Consider the following 23340-nt stretch of genomic DNA (forward strand, 5'->3'; position numbering starts at 1 on the left):
TTTTCTCCTCCTGTGGCCACCCTACCCACTGATAACAGCACACACATGAAAATATAAAGATCGATGTAATGTACTGGGCGTGGATGAATATTATCACTGGGTGAAACAAAACAACTTTTTACCCTTTTACCCTTTTAACTCTTTTAATGCAGAATTATGTTGAGGAATTGCCTGTTTATTGAAAAACAATTTTGACACAGACATTTATACATTGATCTTAACATTGATCCCACAAAAAAGATCCACCACACAAATATATGCAACTTTATTTTTTATGCAGTGATAACTACAATACCGACACGTTTCGACAAGTGTCTTCCTCAGATCCTTGTGATCAGTGACTGAAAGTTCCTCTCTAAACTTTTCAAAGGCAAGTCTGCAGCTCCATCCACATAACTCAGCGTTTATATATTGATGGTATCCCTGCTGAAAAAAAAAGCTCAAGCTAGGTTTTGAAACAGCTGGCAGCTGGTTGACCAGTTAGAACAACTCTATACTCTACATGGTTTGACCAGCTCAAGCTATGTTTTGAAACAACTGGTAGCTGGTATTTCAAGCTGGTCATAGCTGGATTTTACACCAGGGGTAAACAAAGATACCTTGGAAAAGGGAACCTGTAAAATGACTGAAATAATATGAGCAGTGGTAGTATTTATTTTGTGCAGGGGTAAACTTGAGTAAGCTCTCTGTGTTTGCTTTGCTTTGCTTTGCTTTGCTTTGCTTTCCACACACATCCGAGGCATTCATTCAATTTCCAATCTATTCTCTGGCAGACTATTAGTGCTGAAGGAGTTTCATACTTCTGACAAATCAGATTGTATCTGCCAGACTCCGGTGCTATATTGCATTATGGGATTGATTCAAGGTTAAAAACAAACACAAACCACTCCGTTACGAGTGAAGGTCATTCCAGTGATGAATTTGAATTATCTCTTCGGGACTGCCTCGGATGTTCTTGAACTTGGTTTATCAACGTCATTCCTAAGATCTATCTTGGTCTGATTTTCTTTAAGAAAAAAATAATGGGTGAAAAATGATATTTATCAACATGATAGCCATCTCTGAATCTCAGTGCATAACATTTTCTGTGTGTGGCCTCGAGTGGCGTCGCTGGGCTGATAAATCGCTGGTGGGGGCCCCACTGATAACCGTACTCGAGGATTAAACCAGTGACACAGTCTCTCGTATAATATGCTACGGTTTGCTGTTTGGCTGCTTATCTAGAGTGATGAAATGAATGCTTTACTAATAAATGCAGCATCAAACAGAATTTATTCCAAGGGCAGCGGGACTTGAAATGTGAGTAGGGGGAAGAAAGACATTTGAAATGAAATCGCTGGTTCACACGCACACCACACACACACACACACAGGTGTGAAATGAAATCACTGGTTCACAGACGATTTAAAGGTTTGAAATAACATAAAGAGGGCAACATGTATCTTGGTGTTCCACTGCTTTCAGAAACACACATGCACGCACACACTTGTACACACACAGCAGACACATACACACACCACACACACCACACACATACACCAGAAATACGCCGCACATGCACACATACACACCACACACAGTCACCACAATGGCTTGTGCGCACACACACACACACACCACACACAACAGGAAGCAGGATGGCTCTTCCTCGATGTGTTATATTCTGGTCTTTGAGTTAAGCAGCAGTAAAATGGCTTCCAGATTTGAAAGATGAAGTTCCAAAAAGTGTTCTGAATTGAAAATTAAAAGGCATTTCTGCACCGTTCCCTGTTTAGTGAAGGCATTTCTGCACTGTTCCCTGTTTAGTGAAGGCATTTCTGCACTGTTTCCTGTTTAGTGAAGGCATTTCTGCACTGTTCCCTGTTTAGTGAAGGCATTTCTGTGTGGTTCCCTGTTTAGTGAAGGCATTTCTGCACCGTTCCCTGTTTAGTGAAAGCATTTCTGTGCCGTTCCCTGTTTAGTGAAGGCAGTATGTACGGGCACAGGGGACATCTGGGAGAGATTCTGAGAGTGAGTGAAAATTATTGTTTTTTTTTCTCCTCCATTTTAGCAGCAAAATCAGAGGCACATTAACATCCCCCATTTCCACAAAAATACTCAGGGGAAATTTCCTGCGCACTGTCTCTGTAAGCAGTTTATTTTCGTCATTAAAATCAGGACTAAATAAGGGAGATGCACTGTTGTTTTTTCCTGAAATGTGTAAAATGTGCTTTGTCTTCAGTATTTAGATTCAGCGGTGCTTTGATGTAGCTCCCACCCCTGCGGTGGATGGTTAATTAATTAGTACATGGAATTAGCACACAAACGCACACAGCAACATTTCAACATTAAACATTACAGAGACTGTAATACTAGTTCACCCATCAGACCTTGTGTGAGTCAGACAGAGCAAAATGTTTAACACAATGCAGCCATGTTCGCTGAACTGAATTATCTTAATTCCAGTCTCTGCCCATGCTGATAGTTTCTTCTGTGAGAAATATTAGCACAGTTTTTGTACAATATTAGCACGGATATTAACATTGCTATTAACAAAAATTTTAGCTCCACTATTAACACAGATATTAGCACAGCAATTAGCATGACACTTATTAGCACAATATCAGGACAGAAATTAGCACCGCTATTAGCGCAGATATTAGCATGTTTTCAGGAAGATGGCTTCTTCCCACAACCCCCAGCTTGTCACTGCCAAGCCCTCTAAGTGGCCACTGTAAAGTGTATTGGCAAGTTGGCATATTAAAGTTAGAGGCAATATGCTATACTTATTTTGCGCTTTTCTCTAGTGGGCTTTATTTCCAACATATCCATTTGTCCTCTTTGGGACCACATATCTTCAACATCACTTGCCCACAAACTGTGTTGGTATGTAGCATAGAATTTTTAAATCAGTGTGATTAATTGATAGATCCTGAAATAGAGGGAATATTGTAGAGTATACAATGCTATGATCTCATGCATATAGGCCTACTGTATGTCATTCTGGATAAAAGTGTAGCTGCAGATATATAATCTACAGTATGTATGAGTATGGGCCAATACATCATTATTAACATTTGTCCAAAAGTAATCGACCAATTAAACAAATTCATGGCTAACTACTGTGAAGAGCACAGTCACTCAACTAGTGTCACTCACAAATGACTTTGAGTCCCACTGTAGGAATGAATGTTATAATGTTGTAGGTAATAAATACAATTTCTCTTGCATCTGCTGAATTGATCAACATAATAATATGCTGCCATGTTAATAATATGCAAATAATTGGGTATAAATGAGAGTCGTGTTCTGCACAAAGTAAATATCAACGACAGGGCTATAGCATGCTGTCAAAGATCTTGTCACGTTTCAGGTCTGTCTTGCCATGTTTTATGTTTATTCATGTTGTCTTAGTCACGTAGATCATGTATTATGTTAGTCTAGGTTCGTCATGTTGTTTAGTTATGTTTCGTTACGATTTATTTTCTTGTCATGTTTAGTTATGTCTCGTTACGATTTATTTTCTTGTCATGTCTAGTTATGTTTTCGTACGATTATATTACCTTGTTATGTTGAGTGGTTATCGTCTTAGTTTCGCTTTGTGTTATGTTTTGATGCATGTTTATTGTTACGTTAACTGGTCGTTGTTTATGCATACACTTTTACATGTTTTTCCGCAAACCTTGCGTTCCGCCTTTTCTCTCTCTCTCTCTCTCTCTCTCTCTCTCTCTCTCTTTCTGTCATTCACTCCCTTATTGTTTCCATTTGTCTATTTACTAAAACTACTAACGCTAGATCAGGATTGGGTAGAGACTAACAAACTAATCATGTGTTCATGTTACCTTACGTTTCTCGTGCATGTCATTTACTAATTTACTAATGCTAGGGGAGGATAGGTTTATTACTAACGATTACTAATCTCCTTGTTAAACTTGTCATCCATCGCACCTGTTTTCCATTTCCTTGCTACGCTCTAACTAATTGTCTGCACCTGTCTACACCCGCATTTATAGCCCAGTCGCGCTACTGTTCACTGCGAAATTGTCTACCTCTGTTTACCACGCAACTCTTGAGCATTTACCACTATTGATTACACGTTACGATCCAAGCCTGTTTACCGACCATTGTTTATTGATTTCTGTTTTGTGACCATCGTTTGTTTTTTGACTACGTCCTCGCCTATCGTTTTTGTACTTTTGCTTCGCTGATTGTTTCATGGTTTCGACTCCCGCTTCGCCCACGACTACGCCTCTGCCTGCCGTCCGTCTGTTCATCTGCCTCGCTGACAGCTCTCCTGCTACCGGACCTCCCTGCACGTCTACCGACTACGAGTTTGCCTCTTCCCTCGGCACCGTGCTTTTTGTTTGTTTACTTTTTGTTTGGCTGGATCTACGTGTATGGACTTTGCCATCGTCCGGCAGCATTCACAAGGAATCTCCGAGCTTCACCTGGCGATTCGTGAACTGTGTGTAGAGATGAGGAGGCTCGCCGTCGCGGTCCTGCCACAACCACGGGAGGAACCCACCCACCCACCCACTTCCCCGGCGGTCAACCCCTCGGGAGCCTGGCAATTCCGGGAGCCCCAACAACCCCCTCCGGAGAGGTTCGGTGGAGAACCTGAGAGGTGCAAGGCGTTCCTACTCCAATGCGAGTTTGTTTTCAAGCAACAGCCCCAGACCTACAACAGCGACGACCGTCGGATAGGCTATATGATGGGACTGCTCAAGGGGAGGGCGTTGGATTGGGCTACCGCGGTGTGGTCCGGGGATTCTTTTCCTCCTCATTACCCAGTCTTCGCCAATGAGATTCGGAAGGTGTTCCAACACGCATCCAGCAACCAGGAGCCATCCCAGAGACTGATTGCTCTGCGCCAGGGACGGAAGATTTCACATTTTTAACAGCATCTAAGCTGCTGAGCTGCTATTTTGGCTTCATGTTTCATCTAGGTCTGATGCACATCTCCAGACTGGAGAACAACCAGCAGTACTCCCGTTTCCTTAGTCAAGCATCCTAAGGGAGCCTCCTAGCTTCTGGCTCCTCCTTCCTAGCTCCTTCAAGGAGACTTTAATGGGTTGGAACGTCCTTAAATATGGTGGACCACGGTTGATTTTTGGGTCAGGTGATGACCTGGGCCTAGTATTTCAAAACTTTTAATCCAGATGAGAATTATCCATCGAGACATCATTTGATCTGGATTCTAGGTAGGATTGGGCTCCAATTAGCTTCTTTTTCTTACATTTTTAGATTTAATCCTAGCCAATGAAACTGAAATCCTGTCCAAATGAGTTGAGACAAGGACGGATAGAATGAGAAAGAGCTCATGGACAGGCAGTGACAGAGACTGACATAAGCACCCTGTGACACGGGGGGGTTCTGGATAAGGCTTTCCGCAGGGGACCGGCCCATTAATATGCTCCAGTTCCCCTCCAGACCTGTCAGCACTGAGTACCTGAGCAGAATGCTGGTGAGCCTCCCTCCTGGAAGAGCTTTTTCACCACTCAACATCTGAGGGCTCGTTCCACACTCTGTCTCTCTCTGTCTCTATGTCAGTCTCTCTATCTGCCTCCCTCTCTCTCTTGTCTTGCCTCTCAAATTAAACACATCCCCAGTAACACCAGGCCGTACAGACTGCTATAGCACTGGAGACCAGGGCTAACGCAACATAGCGCTAATTAGCATGGCACAGCACAGCCTCAGTACAAACACAGCCACAGGCACTGTGCTCACATATGAAAGAGGGAATTAGCATCTGGATATTAGTGGGAAAATAGATGGTGATTTTAAAATTGCCAGTAATAGGTTGGAGTAATGGGTGTCTAAAAGGTCAACCTTTTTAATCCCGGATATTAAGACATCAAATGAGAGGAGTGGGACTGTCAGGGAGCTTTTTGCATGAAGTAGAGAAAGAGGGGATTCCTCAGCCACACAGGAAATTGACAAAGCGCATATCTGTTCAAATCATAATACTGCATATGGATTTGGATACTTCCAAAATGAAATGCCAAATTTTATATTGACTGTCCGCTAGGTTAATGCTTTGAAAAGCCACAGAATAATTGAATCACTGTGGTCTTCATTCTGCACAGTGGGGTGTGAAGAAATTGGTTTTGAAGGTTCTAAACTTCCACGGAAAACAGCAAACAAAACGGTTTACCAACTGGGAGGGAGACCTCACAAGGGTGGGAAACAAGGCAGGTCATAGCAAAATGAAACTGCCTTTAAGAGTGTAAAGAATATCTCTTCAATCAGTCATATCATTGGTTTCTTTGCATGGCTGTTTGGGATTCACGTAGAGAACAACATTTTAACATTTTACAAAATGTGATATTTAATAAAGCTGAGAGAGCAAAAAAGGTGTTTTTTTTATTCATATCATTGTTTTCCTTTCTTAATAATAATGAATTTACTTTTTTGCTGTGTATGTGGAAGGAAGAGAGAGAAGGAAAGGGGGAGAGAAGAGGGGCGATAGAGGGAGAGGGACAGGTGGACAGAAAGAGGAGAGAGAAAGAAAGAGAGGAAGTAAGAGAAAGAAAGACTGTCAAATTCACAGTGTGTCAATTAAATCTGTATCAAGATAGGCTTCTGTGATTCTTCACTGTGATGAGTGTCTTCCTCACTGACAGGAACAGGCCTGCACCTGGAATAACTTCCGCTTCAAAAGTCTCCTCTCTGAAAGAACCTATTCACTCCTCTGATAAAGCTGGAATATTTTCAACCTTTCTGTTTCTGTTGCAGGGCCCCTCCCCCCCACTCCATAGCACTGCCATCTCTCATACTAATTCAGGTTATTGTACTTTTGTGCTTTTATGTTATCATTTTAAGCTATCGTCTTTGTCTTCTTTGGGTTTGTCACAATGCAATCTGTTTAAAATCTGAATCTGTATTCTTGGTTCTTCATTGCCAAAAATTAAATTAAATAAAAAATCATCCATCCATTATCTGAACCCGCTTATCCTGATCAGGGTCGCAGGGGGGCTGGAGCCTATCCCAGCATACATTGGGCGAAAGGCAGGAATACACCCTGGACAGGTCGCCAGTCCATCGCAGGGCACACGCACCATTCACTCACACACTCATGCCTACGGGCAATTTAGACTCTCCAATCGGCCTAACATGCATGTCTTTGGACTGTGGGAGGAAAATACCCGGAGGAAACCCACGCAGACAAGGGGAGAACATGCAAACTCCGCACAGAGAGGCCCTGGCCGACGGGGATTCGAACCCAGGACCTCCTTGCTGTGAGGCGGCAGTGCTACCCACTGCACCATCCGTGCCGCCAAATAAAAAATCAGTCTCAACAATTATTTTAGTCTTAACCTTAGTCTTTCATGTATATTCCTTTTTTGCTTAAATATTTTGGCAATGAGGTGTGTGAGCTTGATTCATTTTAAGACTTGCCAATGGGGTAAGAAATTTTCAGTTGTCGAGAAAACCCTGGTGTGAAATCCAGCGATGATTTCTCCAGCTACCAGCTGTTTCAAAACATAGCTAGAGCTGGTCAAACCATGTTGAGTATGGAACCGGTCAACCAGCTACCAGCTGTGTCAAAACATAGCTAGAGCTGGTCAGATCATGTTGAGTATGGAACTGGTCAACCAGCTACCAGCTGTTTCAAAACATAGCTAGAGCTGTTTTTTCAGCAGGGAAAACAACATGTGTTGACATGTTTTCCCTGTTTTACAACCCTCTCTGTATAAGAACGTCTGTATTGTGAACCTACCGTAAGAGATCAGAACGTCCTGTAGGTGTGGATTACATTACATTAATGCCATTTGGCAGACGCTCTTATCCAGAACAATGTACAACATTGTACATTGTACAAAGTGCTAAGTGCATGCCCATACCAGGGATAAGTGCGCTGAAAGACCCTAGAGGGAAGTACAATTTCCACTGCTACCTGTACAACAAAGATAAGGACCAGTGCCTATTTGATCATCTGATTTTAAAAAAATGTTAATAGTAATACCGCAACACACAAAAATAAACTGCTTCCCTAGCCAAACAAAACTAGCAAAGGTATCATCCTAATAAACAAGCAAAAACACAGATAGAGATTGTTTACAGGATTAATAAATGTTTACAGGATTAATAACGCGCTCTCCCGGTCAGTGTTCCAGGAAAACACACCCTGTCTGAGTTTTGTGTTGAAATGCTTCTCTCCTTACTTCACTTCCATCTGGTTGACTGTACATTCAAATGAGCTGCATTTTCATGTGTCATTCACCATTTAAACAACCTTTGCCTCATTCTTCATAAAGAGCTTGAGTATCCTTTGAGCTTCAGTACAAATTCAGAGTTTAAAGTTATCCGTTTACTGGCATCATCAGTCCCTATTCTTTCTCTGACAAGACAGGCCCTTTTCAGCTGTGCAGTATTAACTCATATCAAGCAGATTGGGAACATTTCATGTAGAAGCTTTTATTTTCATTTAATTAGAGCAATTGCATCTTAATTAGGCACAGAAATTTTCATTTTAAGAGCTAATTGAATTATTTCTTTCAGACTTGTCCAGTTCCAGATGTTGATGAGAAACAAATCTGTGGAACTAAATTTTTAATGAGTCAGAGGTGTCTTAGAGGAACAGCTGAAATCCAAGCTCTGTCATAGTACTGTAAGGTTATGAGCAGCCTGGTCAGGCTCATAGTACTACAAGGTTATGAGCAGCCTGGTCAGGCTCTGTCATAGTACTGTAAGGTTATGAGCAGCCTGGTCAGGCTCATAGTGCTGTAAGGTTATGAGCAGCCTGGTCAGGCTCATAGTGCTGTAAGGTTATGAGCAGCCTGGTCAGGCTCATAGTGCTATAAGGTTATGAGCAGCCTGGTCAGGCTCTGTCATAGTACTGCAAGGTTATGAGCAGCCTGGTCAGGCTCATAGTGCTGTAAGCTTATGAGCAGCCTGGTCAGGCTCATAATGCTGGAAGTCTATGAGCAGCCTGGTCAGGCTCCCAGTACTGTAAGGTTATGAGCAGCCTGGTCTGGCTCATAGTGCTGTAAGGTTATGTCTCTGAAATATTTTTTGTACTTCTCGTTCATCCCCAATAATTCACCAAAATGATTACCTTTAGTTTTAAATAAGAAAATGTTCAGCCTCACTAAATATTCACATTAAAATAACCTTAGTTTACAAAAATAATTATAGCAGCATGCAACAATTTTCCATAATTTCAGACACTCAGTTCAGTTTAGCTCACAAGAAAAAAACGTATAATTACCAGATGTTAAGAATGATAAATTGTCTTCTAATGACTTTGTTTGAGCTGTGTGATTCCAAGTCATCTCACTTTGCATCTTGGAAACAGCATGACAGCCTGTCTCTGAAGCTCTGAAGTAACGTCACCTTTGAACAATCTCTATTTTGGGCATTTGAATGATTAATAAGCGGCTCATTAGGAAAAATCAAAATGAGGCCATTTGCATTTTCAGCAGGCCGTTCTGCAGGTGCATGCTGGGAAAGTGTGTGTTTGGTGACCTTTTCTGCTCGTACATAACCAAGTACACGGTTCAGGTGAAATAGAGTTATAATCAGGTGAAATTGTAATCAGCCTTTGCCATACTTTCCAACGTTATTTTCTGTCTGATTTTCGTTACGACCTGTTTTGTTTTCGACCATCGCCTTTTGGATTACCCTCTTGTTCTGTTTTGACCCGCTGTATTTGGACCCCCCTTTGGCTACACGGATTTTGATTTTAGATTCTGTTTCTGTCTGGACTGTGCTCCTCCCCTGTAGGAGCAAGCCCACACTTCTCAACCAAGAATGTTATTATATTTATTTCTTTGAAAGCCAGACTCCCTGGGTCACCAATTACCCGTTCGGCATGTTGAGTCTCCTCCAAGGTCATACTAGAACACATTCTACCCATGGCCTCAGTCAGACCTTTAGCCTTGCTCTCTTGTACTCTAAATCTAAGTCCTCTGACTTCAGACTCCTCAGTGTCCATAAACGGTCGTACATTTATCTTGAACCACACTGGCGTGTGCGAGGGGTTAACAATGCATTCCTGCCTAACCCATCTTCTGTCAATCTCTCATCAGGCGAGCCCAAGGCCGGGTCCTCGACAACTGCCGGTGTGTTTTGGACCCTTTGCCTGTATTATCGATTACTCTCTGGATTATCCTGGTTGTACTTGTCTGCCCGTGTACCGAACCATTGTCTGGACTTTCGTTTTCAAACTGGCTGATCTTTGTCATTACTGTTTGCAGGAAATCGACTCCTGCCTGCATAAAAACGAATGAAGACTATTATTTGGATTTCGTCACTTATTACTTGGTCTTGCTATTGGGTTCAGTGTTCTGGTGCCTGACAATCAGGTAAAATAGAGTTATAATCAGGTGAAGTAGGGTTATAATCAGGCAAAATAGTTATAATGAGGTGAAGTGGAGTTACCCACCAAACGGGAGCAAACATAGCTCAAAGCCTGTTGCACACCATTGGGAGGAAACCCATCGTTAACCTGGAAACCACAGCCAAACGTAGCAAAATGCCCCCTGTGAAACGTGAGACTACAGACAGCCCTGAACAGTGAGACTGAGCCTATCTGAGTCAGTCACATGACCTTGCGATGAAACACACACCCAGCTCAGTGTCCTGAGAAGCCCCGGGTGATGAGCGCTGTTAGATATAAATCACAGAGATAACGACACTGACCGGGGCAGTAGGGTATCGCTGAGCGCTGACAGCATTACGCCAGGCGCTGATAAGAGGAATAAATCGTGATGATAAAAATTAGTTGTTAAGAAGGTCTGAGTGTAGTGCTGGTCCCTTCCCGAACTGACGCCCACAGAGAATAACAGTGTAGCAAATGGGGTTATCCAGGGTAACTACTCTATTGGGCAGTTATTCTACAGGTTGATTTTATTTTCTGAATAAGTTTGTATAAGTTCGGCCTGATTTCTGCCTTTCTGAAGGCCCCCACTGCAGTACAGTTTCTCATTCTGCTGTGACCTTGCTCAAGGTCAGTGATGCATTGTGGGTATCTGCTGTGACCATGCTCGGGGTCTGTGGTGCATTGTGGGTATCTGCTATGACCATGCTCGGGGTCACTGGTGCATTGTGGGTATCTGCTGTGACCATGCTCGGGAGCTGTGGTGCATTGTGGGTATCTGCTGTGACCATGCTCAAGGTCTGTGGTGCATTGTGGGTATCTGCTGTGACCATGCTCGGGGTCAGTGATGCATCTCCCTCTACTCTCTGGAAATGCGGTCTGAGACATGGTCTGAGACATGGTCTGAGACATGGGCTTGGGTTACAGGTTGGGTTTTAACACAGCTCTTTAAGGGCAGAAACCTGGTTTGAAGGAAAGCAGCTCTTTTAGCCTTTTGAAATGGAGCGCACTGTCAGGAATGAAAGCTGAAGACAGGGGCCTATCGTGCCCTTGAAGTCTGGGAGCTCCCTCCCTGTGAGTGACAGACACGGCTTTAGGGGCACACACAAAGAGAACAAATTACTTACATGTCACAGAGCAGAACGGCAGTGAGGATGAGAGAAATATCAACTAGATGAATCAATCTGGGGTTCAGGCTTGTGAATTCAGTGTGTTGATAATTTTGAAAGCATTCCGTCATTTTCATCATCACCATCATCATCATGTTTGTTGGCAACAGCAGCAATGGTCTGTTACAGTGACGGTAATGGGGGTAATTATGAGAGTGGGGCTGTTACAGTGATGCTAATGAGGGTAATTATGAGAGTGGGGCTGTTACAGTGATGGTAATGGGGGTAATTATGGGAGTGGGGCTGTTACAGTGACGGTAATGGGGGTAATTATGAGAGTGGGGCTACTACACGCACAGACAAATTTACTGGACCTGAAGGTTTTTTAAACAGGAAAGTGGATCTTTGCTGCGCAAATGTAAAAATGATTCAAGATGATGCCAAAACATTAGATTATTGAAGTCGACCAGAAGACCAAATATGACGGCAATATTGTAAAAAACACACACATTTTACAAGGCATACAAGGCACACAATTGTTTGTTATGTATTGGTAATTTGAATTTCAAATTCAACTGCCAGGTAAAAAACCAATGCCCAATGTATGCTTGGATAGGCTCCAGTCCCCCTGCGACCCTGTTCAGGATAAGCAGGTTAGGATAATGAATGAATGAATGAATGAATGAAGGTAAAAAATCCAACCAAACTGAAGTAGTCCGTGATGTACTTCAAGCTACAACCACCTGTTTCAAAACATAGCTTGAGCTGGTCAAACCATGTTGAGTATGGAGCTGGTCTAACTGGTCAACCTGCTACCTTTCACTAGGGGTATGGAGTGTGTGTGGAGATGCTACAGGGAATATGAGAATATTCATCTCTTTATGTACATTGGGGCAGCAGGTTTGTCAAGACCAGTATATTTGAGAAAAAAGGGTAAAATGGATTGGGGCTGGTTTGTTGCTTTAACAGTATTATTGCGCTGGTGACACATGATGAAAAGTGGTGCGTGTTAAAACTAGGGAGTTTGTATTTAAAATGGCCAACCCCGTCGAGCGTAACCACGGTGATTAAAACACTGCAGTCATGCCACAGGTTTATGCTACACTGTGGACCTGCCCGTCACGCTTTCATCGCCATGGCAACACGTGTCACCTGGGCTGGGGTTTTGCGCTAATCCCACGGTTCATTATGTAAGGGGGGGGGGGGGGGGGGACAATTAATCTTGGCTTTTTTTATGAGGAGGTGCCTCAATTATTCACATAAAATGAGCTTGGTCTGGTCTCCTTCCTTTGGTGAATTCCCATCAACTTCAGTGAAAAACAAGTTGAAAATAATAATTGCGATTTCACAGCTCCTCGGTAGATCCGATTACATGCAGAGGTCAGCGGGCGCCATCCAGCCTTTATTGTGTGATCATTAAAGTGATAGAGACACAAGCAGCTGCCCCAGCTGGGTACAAATACCAGTGCCTTCTTCTCAGTGCAGAAACAAAATGGCTGCTCTGCATCACTGGCGACATGCGCAGTGATGTCATTCTCACCAGCAGGGAGGCAAAAGCAGATGTGCGCTCAAGATGGCAAACGTTAGCTGACATTAGCTAACATTTTCAAATTTTTATCTGTTTACCACAAACAGTTTTGGTTGTTATAATACACTTTAATCCGTGTAATATTTTTTTTCTTACCTTTAAAAAGAAATCACAGCTAAGCTACGAATCATCTAGCTGGCATTGTTAGAACTAAGTTCATGTTCATTTAAAATGGTTCAACAGTTACTGTCTACTGCAAACAGAGTTCACCATAAATGTTTGCTGTCTTTTACACACCTCTGGTCTGTTGTGAGCAGCAGTGGAATATTAAAACAGGAAGTGGAGAAGCAGGCCAATGCTGAAACAGGAGATGTAACCTAGGGAGAATCTTGAGGCAGGAAGTGGAGGACAGTGAGAACCTACAGTCTATGATAAGAACTGGAGACGGCTTCCGCTTATCAGTCCCATGGATTCCAATGGGAACTGCTCAGTGGTGCATAAAGCCAGTTCATGGAGGCGGCCATGTTGGACTGTGGGGCTTTTTGGCACCAGAGCATGCAAAGGGGGTAACAAAACTTGAAGTGATGAATAGGAATGAAATTTTTTTTGTTTTATCTTCTGTGCCGCTCAGAAGAAATTGGCACTCTGGAGAGTAATTAGTTTAGTGTGAAGAAATTTTAGAATTTAAAAGTACTGTCCAAATCGGTATAATTTTCCCAGGGCACATTCATCATTCTGAATTGGGGAAATTTGCAGGTAACCACTGGTGTTTGGGAGCTTCTTGGGGGCTGTCCATCTCTGGTCCTGTGGTGGAGCATCAGGAGAATGCTGAAAGAGTAAGTAGCACTGCCACAGAGCCAGGAAATGTTAGCTCACACACAGACCAGTCCGTGCCCTGCGCAGACTGTGTAACCGGGGTGGAATACGATATCAGAGGAGACAGGTGGTCTCTCATACTCCTGCAAACAGATTGTTTTATATAAATCTAATTTTCAGCCGGCTTCATGATTTTACCGTTTCAGCCAGAGTGAACGTAATTTACCGAATGTAATGAAATATCCGTAGAACACGTGCAAGGACAGGGGCTACACCACGAGGGACCTGTTCCAGTTATCGCCTTCTCAACTGCAGCTGCAACTCAAATGTTCCCTTGTGTTAAAAACACGCCCTGGGTAGTAATTGCAGAGGATAGGCTCACAGCGTCCCACAGCAGGACGGTGAGCCTGTAAAAAGGCCAGTGGGTGTTTCACCAGAATCGAGCTGTTTCACCAGGCTGAGCAGAGTGTGCTGAACACACAGCCCTCCGCTTCCCACTGCGATAAACACGCTCTGTATTTATGTTGTGCCAGTCATCTCAGGATCTGAGAGGGAGGGGGGGCCTGCCCCACGGAGGGCCACTGCAACGGTCTCATCCCATAATGCAACAGCAATGTCACGCCAAATCACGGGGGTCAAATACAGCTAGTACATTTTCAGCTATGGGTAATTGTAGTTTTGATTGTCACCATATAAAATGCACCACATCGTAATGTAGGCCATGAATTGGACATCATGCCAAAGCTTTCTTGACAACAGTGTTGCTTTCTAATAACAGTACAGTACACATATGGGAAGAACTGCCGTGAATCAGACAGGGCTTCAGAGGTAAATATGAGACACAAATATAAACATGTTTGATGGTCTTCATGCTCAGTTCCTAACCCTAACTCTAACCCTAACCCTATATCCGATTTTTGGTTACCGAAACACCAACCCTACCTCAACCCTATCGTAACCCAACCCCAACCCCAACCAAACCCCAACCCTACCTCAACCCTACCTCAACCCTATCCTAACCCAACGCCAACCCCAACTCTCTCACACTCACGACTACTGTCTGTTCTGGCCCCACGGTGGTGGAATGAACTCCCCATTGAGGTCAGAACTGTAGAATCTCTCCCCACCTTCAAGCGCAAACTGAAGACACACCTCTTCAAGCAGCACCTCTCCCCATCCCTCCCTACCTCCCTGTGAACCTTAATTGTTGTCTTTCTGTGATTTACTTTGTGTATTTGTATTTTTAGTTAGCTATGTAAGCAGTGTTTGGATAGTTAAGTTCGGTCACTTTTGCTTTCTTGTTTGTTTGTTTATTTGTTTGTTAAAGAAAAAAAAAGAAAAAAATTCAAATAGACCCCGGTCCTTATCTTTGTTGTACAGGTAGCAGTTGAAATTGTACTTCCCTCTAGGGTCTTTCAGCGCACTTATCCCTGGTTATGGGTATGCACTTTGTTGTACGTCGCTCTGGATAAGAGCGTCTGCCAAATGCCATTAATGTAATGTAATTAATGTAATGTAATGTACTCTAACCGTACCCTAACCCTACCCCCACCCTAACCCAACCCCAACCCCAACCCCAACCTCGACCAAACCCCAACTCTACCTCAACCCCACCCTACCCCAACCCAAACCCAACCCTAACCCCACCCTCAACCCCAACCCTATCTAATGTCAAGATGACAGATGGCACAGACAGGCAGATAGACATTTAAATGATAAGAGTGGAAGAACAGTTTAAACATTTCTATAAAAATGTTTTTCAACAGGCTGGCTAACACATTTTATTCTACTGAAGGCTATGTGCTGGTACAGTGATTATATTTATATTTGAAATAAAGTTAAAGATTTCTGAACTTGGGCATGAATCTCAAATGCTGTTATTAGCTTTAAAAGGTTTTTCATTGCCACTTTCCTGTACCAAAGATTGCTTCCCTAACATTTTAAAACTCAAACAGAAGCAATACACAACTACTTTAAGACTCAGAAATTCTAAAAGCTTGGCACCCCAAAATTATGCTATTGCACTTTTATAATAGTATTTTATTTTAATGCTATGCTGTAGTTCTCACATGCCTTAAAGCCCTATAAACATTAGATTTAATAGCACTGTTGGCTGGTCTACGATCATTTTAAACTTGTTAACAGTACCAGATGGTACCAATGACATGCTGAAAACATTCAGAAACAAAAGGAAAGTTTCATTACTACATCCCCAGTGATTATAATGTCCTGTAGTCTATGACAACATTTTCCCTAGAGGGGAGAGAGCGAGAGAGAGAGAGAGAGAGAGAGTGAGAGAGAGAGAAAGAAAGAGAGAGAGAGAGAAAGAAAGCGAGAGGGAGAGAGAGAGGGGGAGAGGGAGGAAGAGAAAGAAAGAGAGGGAGAGAGACAGAGTAAGAGAGAGGGGAGAGGGAAGGAGATAAAGAAAGAGTGAGGGAGAGAGGGGGAGAGGGAGGGAGAGAGAAAGAAAGAGAAAGGGGGATAAAGAAGGAGAGATAGAGGTATGGAGATGTGGAAATGGGGGTCTGTGTTGGGACTGCTGCATGTCTCATCAATCACTGCCCACTGACAGCTCCCTGACACCGCGGCAACCAGGGGGAGGCAGTTTGATTGGCCTTCTCCACATGACTGGGCGGAGGCATCATGTGGAACCTCGTGAGGTCACCCTCTGGGACATGTCACTGGTGTCCTGTGAACAGTGTGAGCTCCCCTGACAAACCTCCCAGTTCACACTGGAGTGCTTTCTGATACTTATAACATTGTCACGACATGGCAGCAACACTGTGAAATGTTTTGGAGTCCTTTTCAATGATTGGAATGAATTAAAAACAAATAATTTTCACCAACAGTGCCCATTTAATGGCTGCTGTGCTACTAATTTGTCTTATAAAGTAAAGACCTTTACAGTATAGACTCCAACAGAAAGGGCAGAGATGTAGCTGACTAAGCTGTACTGTATATCTGGATGTTCAGATCTTTCTGATACCTCATTTAAACTCAATTAATCTAATGTAAAGCATTAAATAAATCCCACTGGATCTGGGTAGACATGGAATGAGCCAGAGCCTCTCACTTCAGTTAACGACCCCTGGAGCTAAAAACAATAAGAGCACTCCTCTGAGGGTTTCATTTGGCTTTAAAGGGTGTCTGTGAACACATTATGCAACCAAACAGAAAAAAGAAAAAAAAACTTTTCACATCTCTCTCTCATGGTGGACTGAGGTTCAGTCTGCATGGCTTACAGAAGCAGTAAAACGGAACCCAGAAATGCACGACACAGTCCTTCCAAGGTCAGGACCTGCTTGCTGTCGGTTATTCTAGTTTGTGAATTTCCAGCCAGTGTTGCTGTCTGATCCCCCAGCTCAGTGAAGGTTTCACAGGCGTAGATAATTAACAGCAGTGGCGGTGTAGGAAAGGCCATTTTTCACCTTAATGAACATTTAAGCTCAGATAAGTAAAAGCACCAAGGATATAGCAAGTCATATTTTTCATGTTAGTGATGAAAAATATTCATGTTTGACTAGGCGGCGGTGTACTGGAGTCGAACAGGTTTGGCGTTATATTGTTATGTTGTAATATTTCACTCCAACAAATGAAACAGGGCACACACACCGAATACGAACGAGGTGCCGTTACTCCATATGCTGTCGCCTTCTGACGTGTGTCAGAGTCGTCTGTGTGATAAATACAGGATACCCTGTCAATGTTCAGTGTTAAATCAACTCTTGATATGTTAAAAAGCTTTACACAGTAAAATGGGTGAGGGGTGTCCAATTACAAATGGCCCCCACCTGGTTCCTCTCAGGTTCACCAAGCTCTCTGCTCTTGTAAAATACCAATTAGTCATCTTCACAGGGGACACACATGCTCACACACACACCTACACACACCTACACACGCTCACACACACACCTACACACACCTACACACACACACTTACACACACACGCACACACACAAGCACACACACACATACAGCACTTAACACACAGTTCTATGGAGCACACACCTCTGCAACTAAACCCCCCCCCCCCCCACCTCCACCTCCCCCTCAGTGACAGGTCTCCATGGTGACACTAATAGGAAGCTGTGCAGCTGCGTGGGGCTCTGCTCATAAACGCTGAGATATTTCAGCACCACTGTGACGGATCAGACACTATACGGTTAACACTCTGGCCCAAAACACCGCTGTCTGCTGCCACGGCGACAAACGGCAAGGGACGGCACCTTTACCCAGGAACCCCTGGGTTACAGAAATGCCTTCATCAGCTGACGCCGTGACGACCAGCTAGTCTTCCTGTGGTCCAACACAACAGTATACACTACACATACAGTTCTGTGCAAATAAGTTGTCTTATTTACAAGGTATGATGTATATTTGAAATAAATGTGCAGGAAAAAAACTGTAAAAACAAGAGACGTTGGTTTTACAGAAGTTAGACGGTTGGAACTATAACTGCTGAACACACATGTATCCTTCCATCTTCCGCTGGTTGTTTGTTTACAAGTGAGTGAACGCACTTTGTGCCGGATCTAGCTCTACCTTCAGAAGGTGCACGGATCACTGCACTCAATCAGCGGAAGGATACATGAGTAAAGATACACAACTGTAAGTCGCTTTGGAAAAAAAGTATCAGCTAGATAACAAATTATTCAAATTATTATTATTATTATACACATAGACATGAAAGTTAAAAGGAGAAGAAAACCACACATTCTGGGTCGCTTCTCATCAGGAAGGCTCTGCTGAATCCCTGCTTCTCCAAACTGCCTCATCCCGCCCACAAGCCCACAGGGAGATGATTATTAATACTCCTCACAGATTCATACCGAAAAACTGACATATAACCCCCACCCCCCCACCCCCCTCACAAGAAAGAGGTGTGTGCTGTAGTCTTGATCTCACGGCAAATACACAAAATAATATTATGTGAGGGGCAAAACAGCGAAAAGGCTAAGGTTTAAGATTAAACTCAAAGTAGCTCTGAAAGGGATGAATCACTCTCCACACAAGCTGTTCAAAGAAAAACAACACGGTGAGTTTCATCCTGTACAGATCCTGGAGCGTCTGACCGCTCTCGGTTACAAAGCGCCACTGAAACCTCCTGATCTACTGGTGACGAATCCCACACTCTCTCTGTTTGTATGCAGGAGTTTGTGGTACAAATCACCCCTCTCTCTCTCTCTCGCTCTCTCTCTCTCTCTCTCTCTCACTCTTTCTCTCCTGAAGCCCACGCCTCCATCCCCAGCGGACAGGCGAGGGACCTCGGGTTGCTGGTGGAGTTCTTAGCTCTCTGTGGAGGAGCGGATTAAATTTAGGCCCTGCTACAGGCTAAACTCACTGAGACCCCCCCCCCACGCACCCCACCCCCTCAACTAACCCCCAGGTCACCCTCATGCCCTCTCCCATCCCATCATGCCCCATGTTTCATTTTTACAGTAAGTGTGTCTATACTGGATAAAAGGAACTGAATTTAATATTTTTTGTTGGGGATACAGTAGGCGCAGAGAATTACATCCCCTCTGCTGTACTGTAAATTGTTGGAAAGATGTTTTAAGATTATTTTACTGGATAATTATTCCGTTATTGAGCACCAAATTATATCAATCGAGCACAGAAAAGTAATAGAATCTAAAACAATTACCTGTTTGTCTGTACTGCAATCGATCGATGGCACGGGTGTTTCTGCAGACTTCAGCGTTCCCTAAAATCGATGGCAGTCATGCAGCGGATGATTGTACATGCAGGAAAAATGGCTTCAGCCAATATTTCATTATGACGGCTCAACGCACTACGGAGCACAATATCCTGTATGAAGTAATGGCAGGGGTTTCTATAGCTTTGCGACATGTCTGTGTTTTCATAAGCTGGTTGTGAAGAGACAGCTTTCAGCGCCCTGGTTATGGGTTTGCACTTTGCTGTACGTCGCTCTGGATAAAAGCATCTGCTAAATGACTTTAATGTAATGTAAAGTGTAATACCAAAATGGTGGCCAGATCCATGGCAGAGATCTCCTGCCTTGCCGCTCATCAAACGTAAACCCCCCAGAACTCTGCTTTTTAAACACAAACGGTGTATCACGCACACCGTTGCTCAGAAACAGGACAACACGGCAGAATTAACCTTCCAGCAGCACATCGGCTCAGAGCGGATATTTCGTCTTGGGGGGTGATGGTGGACCAGAAACAGCTTATGAGAAGGAGTGCTCATTTTACTTATTTATTTATTTGAATTGTACCAGTGAAAGTATTTAGGGAAGTGGTATCTTGGGAAGTGGTAACAGTGTGAAATTACTCATTTTTATTTCAGTCATGAGGAGTGAGATCAGCATTCTATTGGCTCATTATGTAGCCAATCAAATGGCTGGTCTCCCCAGACTAAGTGTACTTGTGCAGGTAATGGGGTTTTGAGGATCTGAGCTTCCTGTTCTGCCCTTTGCCACTAGCCACCGTCACCAGCAGGCCAGTCAGATGGCCTTTTTTAAACCACAGGGTAATCGCAGTCTTTGGGGAAAGTGTCATTTCAGTGCTCCTACATAAATGTCACCTTTTCAATTCCAGTTCATAACTGAAAAAATACATTTTCTCATCGTTTACTGTGAATTTTGTTTCCTTTATTATTATGATCCCCTCCTACACAAAAACACCTGCGTGTGCATAATTCGACCAACATTGCATATGTTTTACTTGAAGCAGTATGGAACACAAACCGAAAGCTTCAGGATGACATGAAAAGCTCAAAAAGCAAAAAATGAGATGGTTCACATACATGAATGAATCTTCCAGGCTTTTAAAGTAGAATAGAAAAATTGTATTATTTGACAAATGCAGACTAGGCATCTTGCAGAGCTGTTCAGTGTGCAGGTAACGGCCGTTTGTAAGCAGCATTCTCTGAAGCAGAACCCCTGACGTGCCCAGTTCCTCCTTTCATTTCTCAGACAGGTCTGATTTCCAAACGTGCCAGTCTGTTGGGAAGCAGCTGGTGAGGAGCGATGCATGATGCATGCTGCATTCCCCAGTGAAACAGTTATTGCTCTGAATTACCCCCCCCCCCCCCCCCAGCCAGTGAAACAGTTATTGCTCTGAATTACCCCCCCCCCCCCAGCCAGCTTAACGAGATTCTCCAGTGTCAGCTAACATATTAAGGTGAAATATTCACAAGTAATATCACAGTCTTAAGAGCTGCACTGACACAGTCATCAGTATTAAAGTATTAAAAATGTTCAGCGGTAATTGAACTCTTTTTTTCCCACCAGAGAGAACGTACTCTATGATTTAACTCTAAGCATTTTACTTGGAGCAGGTGTGTGGACCTTTGACCTGGAAAGGTTAATGAAGTGCCTGGAAGGGTTAATGAAAAGCAGGAAGCGGCTTTCAGCTGTCAGTTACAGAAGCAGCCAATTGTAACGGCACAGCCAAGTGGCCTGTCAGAAGGCCTTCAGATCTTACTCTTCGCCATCCATGAGCACGGAAACCAGAGCGGCGGACATGTTGTGAAGTCTGCAGCGTATCTTCACCTTTGCTTTGGACTCCGGGGGGTCGGGGGGGCTGTCTCACAATCATTTTATTGACTTCCCAGACGTGAGACTCGACGTGGTGCGATCCTTTAGGAGAGCGCGACACAATTTAATCTTCTGCTGCTGCGGGAGGCATACGGAAACGCAGGGCTGCAGAGAGATAAGGAGCCAGCAGGAATAAACCTGGAATACCAAGGTAGGGATGGGGTGGGGGGTGGGGGGGGGGGCGCTATCTCTGAAAATGAAAAGAACAAAACAACCAGGATCAGGAACTTCTACAGAATCTGTGAGGGTAAAGTGGGGAATATATACTTTTTTAAATTGACAAAAGATCTTTGGCCCAGAATCCATCTCTTTAGTACCACAATGTTCAGGTCAGAACATTGTAGAAAAAGCCTGTCTGGTCTAGTCTAAGCAGACTGTCAGGATTTCAGCTGGAAACCCTCCTAATCTGGCACTCGGGCCAGGTTTAAAGCTGGCTCGGGCCAGGGAAGGGGGATAGTTACAGGGTTCAGATGGTGAGAGGAGGCTCTCAGGAAAGCCCATTCTGAAGCTCCATCCCACTCTCTCACAGATACAGCCACACTGGAGGTGTATTTAAGGATCAAATTTCCCAAATGTACCCTGGAGGTACAGCAATGTTCTCTCTGAGTATGTTTGAGTATGTTTTCCAAGCAAAAAAGGTACAAATGTATTATACAGAATATTGCTGGCAAGGGGTGGAATGTCATGTGCCTATAAGGTACTGAGCCAGCCACAAGCATTTCTACCTTTTGTTCCTGTGCATGTGCACATTTTTATTTATTCTCCTGGGTTCAGTCGTTGTTATGTGTGCACAAGGTGTGATCAACGTGTGTATTTCAAATATTTTAACTCTTACATCATCCAGTGAATCTTTTCTCTGGGATTCGGGTTCTGACCACATTTACTGGACTCTGAAGAGTAAGGTGTACATGGACATAACCGGAGAATGTTGTCCTGAATATTGAATATCCAGCAATCTGCAGATATTTTACCGTTGTCTAGAATATTTCAAATACAGTATTTTCCCCAGGTCAGCTTACAAGATCAATCAGAGTCAAACCTGCTCATTTGTTGTAATCCTACATGTGCGGGCCCCATTTTACCTGCAGTCTGAAGAACAACTAGATCTGCATCTGGCCATGCACACACACAGTCACACATACACACACACACACTCACAGATACATACAGACACACAGACACACACACGCACACACATGCACAAACACACACACCCTCTCCCATCTCCAATCTCACTGGTACACTCACAGTCACACACACACACAGCTGCCACCCCCTCCCTCCCCCATCCCCAGTCCGCTTAAACGAGTAACGAGGGCCATTTTTTCATCCCAACTTCTGGCCTTAATTACTTAATTAGCCCTAACATTTAAGCGATCTGACATTATAGCTACATAGAGGATTTTACAGTGATCTCATCAACGAGTGAACCGGTGGTAGTGTATACGGCCAATTAGCTCATTTAGCCAGGGAAATTGGTGGAAATAAAAAACATTTGCACACACACTGGCCCTCCAGGACTGGAAATGCCCACCCGTCTCAGAGAATCCGGTCACTTTTGCATGCATCACTAGGTTGTGTCTGCCTTTTTAGTAAGTGAAAACTGTGTTCGCCATTTTAGTAAGAGAAAACTGACACCCCTTACTTACTTTACTGATGGGCAGTTTGTGTTCAGAGAACATCAGAACATAACCTATGACTCATGGATTCTGCAGGACACTATTTCATAAGCTCCATATAACCTCGTCATTGTGTCAATCTCCATCCTGTAAGTTTACTTCACTTTAATGTGTAATGAGAGTGGACCAGTGTGTATGCTCATTATGAAAATCACGCTCTTATGAGGCCATGCCACTTTAACCCCAGTTTGACTGAAGGTGAGAAACAGTACAGTATGTGAAGATAATGACCACTGAGCTCATTCTGTTTGGTAAAGAAAGACGCCATGAAAGGAATTTCAAACATTGACGGATGACGCATTTAGCTGCACAAAGTTTCCCTGTGACCAAATGTGATGTCAGAATC

This window comes from Conger conger, chromosome 13, assembly GCF_963514075.1.
Source record: "Conger conger chromosome 13, fConCon1.1, whole genome shotgun sequence".
Taxonomy (NCBI): Eukaryota; Metazoa; Chordata; class Actinopteri; order Anguilliformes; family Congridae; genus Conger; species Conger conger.